Consider the following 4,187-nt stretch of genomic DNA (forward strand, 5'->3'; position numbering starts at 1 on the left):
AGCACCTTTCATTGAGTAACAATGCATACAGCACAGAGTAGTTTTGGGCGTGCAAAACAGCGATAATATTCACTGCACTTTGAACCTGCTAACATATTCTGGAACTGTATACTGTGTTCGATAATGTGTGATTATCGAACGAACTAAATATATATGTTAAAATATTGTATTGGAATGAAATAAATCATTGATCGATCGATCGAAAAAGTATATTCACTGATGTGTGTCTCAATAGTGCGTGAAGGCCGAATTAGTCCTACGGAATAGAGAGTAGGACTAATACATTGATAGCCAGAACACTAATAGTAACATTAGCAATAATTGATAGAATTTTAAATATATTTTTGTCCGGTAAAAGTATACAAATTGGCAAGAATTCAGTGTCGAATATTGTGTCTTGTGATGCACTGGCGAAAACATTTGAAAGCAGCAAAATTCCCATACCTAATGCTGGGTAATGCATGACACTCATTAGATAGAGTATATCCCAGTATATACAGTGTATTTATTATATTGTATATGTCTCTAGGATATTAGCACAGTTAGTTACCTCCTATTCTCTATTTTATATTAGATTACCTGCTCCACGTGACTATATACGCATTTTAAAGAAAAATATAGCCTGTTTACATACTCATGGTACAATCTCTCTTCACAGTATTATGTCCCGTCCAGCCCTTTATTCGGAAAGAAAACAAATGGACAGTTACGTTTTCTAGTCTAATCTGTTTCTCTTCTAGTTTGCTTTAGTAAAGCAGAAAATAAGTTTCAACTGACTTGACAGTCTAAATTATATAAAAACTGCATACGTCGATTATCTTTTAATTATTTAAAGTTATCGATTAATGCACTAAAGGCTAGTAACGTAAAAAAATACACATACATAAAATACAATTAAATACAATGAACAAGCGCCTGCAATTCTTGCCATACAGTCGTTGTAGTTACTCAGTTTTGATATGTTGCATTTTTTGCAGCATTTTTCATTATTATAAGATGTAGGTACATTCTTTATTACACCATTTAATAGTGTGTTATTATGTGTACACGGTGACGCGCTCAGGAAATCTTTAATAATAATGTCTAATAGTTGAACTGAATTTTAAACATAAATTGTGTTTTAAATCCCACGTACTTTACGACATTTATTTTTATTTATATACTAGCCAACTGCGTCTCCTTTATTTCATTAAGCATAAGCATCGCAGTTACGCACCTAATCGTAGTGTCATCTTTTATACCCTTTATCCTTTCCTAGATGAATGTGCAATCCAACGCTAAAATAATTTTCAAAATCGGATCAGCAGTACCGGTTAATATCCCAATCACTCAAACTCACAAACTATATGCGTACATGTGTTACTACATATATTAGATTAGTATACATGACTACCCCAGCTTCGCCCATGTTGAGGCTTTGTTACTCGCTAATAATGTTACTTATACATTTGAAAGAATTTTCAAAATATTTTATTGTTGTCATGAATTATCTATGTCTAGATAATTCATAGCCATAAAAAATATTTTGTTTTTATATACGTTTAGATATATAGCACAACCACAGATAACATAATATTGCACAACCAACGCTAAATGTTTTGGACGCACTTCAAAAATAAGAGGTTTACAAGTAATATGAATTAGTCACAATTGCGATGGGCTATCAATAATCTGACTTCATGCTCATCTTATCATCCATTAAAGAAATCCAATAGTAAATCAAACGCGTTTTGTCTTCATATGAAAGTTTTTATAGTAGATAGATACATTTATAATTTAAATGTACATGTTACAGTAGGTATATTTAAAAAAAATAATTATAGCGAGAATGAGTTTCAATATAATAATAATAATAATAATAATCTTTATTTGTCTCAAACAGAAACTTTTTACACAATACAACTATTGCCCATAGAATAATATAATTTAAAAACTAATTAATGAGACAAAACGGTCTATAACAGTGAGGTCAGTGAGTCCACCCTCTCTGCTATTCTGTTATAGCCTTTATCAGTAAAATACAATGTGAGATCGACGACGACTATAGCATATTAGGTTTTAAACTACAACTAACAAAGTAAACATAAATGACAATAACAAACTTAAAATAAAAATAAATCTAAACATTATTCAGGATTAGTTACAACATTAAATATAATCTAAGAATTATTCAGGGTTATTTTATCATATATACCATCAGACGCAGACTTGCGTGTACACACATACATATATCGACACAACTTAGATTATCGATACTTCACTTCAATTGTTACACTAATTGACAATATCAATTATTATTATTATTAGCTTCCTTCCAGAAACAGTATTTCCAAACCAATACGATATTGAAACCTTCAAGATACTTATCTTGAACTGTATTCCTTTTCAAAACGCCGGGAAATCACCTGCAATTCCTCTCGTGTTGTGGGTGCTCATGGACGGCAGTAATCACTATATACCTGTCAATATATACCTGATACCGGAATCATAATTGCAATAAAAAAAATCTCGTCATTTCCGCATTTTTAAAGTAACTTTCTTTTAAAATTATCATCATTTGCTTTAAACGAATTAATAATCATCGTTACTTATTCATGCACTATTGTTTCATTTCCAAATTATATATTTATAACTTCGGTTATCATAATTGGACTAATTAGATACACAAGCCGCAATTGTTGTCTTATTAATTATTTACGCGATTATTATTGGATGAAAGGGATGCAACATCATAATATGTCATAGAAGTATTTATATACATTTAAACATTATTAAACGTATAAAGCTGTGTTGTGCATGAATGCTTCATCATCTGCTTCTTCCCTATCCCATTCATTTGATATCGGCATAATACGTCTTTCTTTTTCATTCATCCCTGTCCACAGTCATCTCGTCATGCACTTCCTTTCTTGTCATATCATCTCATCAGCTATCACACAGTCTGTCCATCACTTTTTCGGTTTTCCTCTACCCTTATCCACGTTCATATGCATATAACACTTGCCGGCTTATATATATTTAAGAACTGACAATATTGGATTGAAATTGAGATTAGATTCATGTAAATACTTGCTGTTTTATGATAATCGATACTCAATATATGTCGTGATACTACATAATTAAAACAAGCAATTATAAAGTGCGTACTGAAACTGGAACCTTCGGAATAATTAACTTGGTCGAGTAAACAGTTCGTTGCTTTATTGACGTGGCCTGTGAAATTTCCTGAATGTTATAACTGTGACCGATTTTTTTATTGAATTTTTATTTTTTCTCTTTAACAGACGCATTTATTTATCTCTACTATATCTATGTAGCTATATCTGATTATTAGCTATCTGTATTATTTTATAACAATGTTATTTTACTATTTGTAGGTGCTTCTGCCGCAATTATAATCGACCACAGGTGGTCTATCGGTTTTACACGTCACATTTTCATTAGATGGTCGCTGGTTCAATGCTTGCTCAAAACAAACATTTATTAATAGAATATTATTTCTGTGAATTGTTTAGTACTAGTAGTTTGGGACTACATGACACTATGTGAAAAGAGTTATACCAAGTTATTATTATTATTATATTATAAAAAAATTTGGAATAGGTACGACTTTCTACTTTTACTTGTTTAGTTTAGAATCTTAAAACAAGTAACGAACGTATAAGAATAATAAATAATATACATATACTGTAATATTTTTCACGTATGAGATAGCGTATTTGTATATTGGGTTCATTCTGTTCAAAGTGTTCTGAGAAGTTATAAAAAATAAAAGTTCATATAATTACTAATATCAAATTTGTTTATTTGGCTTATAAACAGGTACCTAATCCCTTTTGTTATTTGTACACATTTTGTCCGATTTTTTTTATAAAAAATTCATTCAAATATTAACAACATTATTATTCCTCAAAACAATTGAAACAGTTAACTACTTTATCTTAATTAAATCAATAGTTATTTACAATAGTTTATATAAAAAAGATTTTTAATTTACATAATATCGACATTTATAAAATGCATTTCGATTTTACCATATTATTTCTATTATTTTAATATTTCGTTTTTTTATTGTTTACATATGTTAGTAAGTAAGTATATACATAATATAATGTTTTTTGTTTCATATACATACATACTACGAAAATGATAATATCAAATATTAAACTACCTATCCGCCCCTGCTT

The sequence above is a fragment of the Achroia grisella genome, unplaced genomic scaffold, assembly GCF_030625045.1.
Source record: "Achroia grisella isolate CSIRO2021 unplaced genomic scaffold, CSIRO_AGI_Agris_v1 utg1186, whole genome shotgun sequence".
Taxonomy (NCBI): Eukaryota; Metazoa; Arthropoda; class Insecta; order Lepidoptera; family Pyralidae; genus Achroia; species Achroia grisella.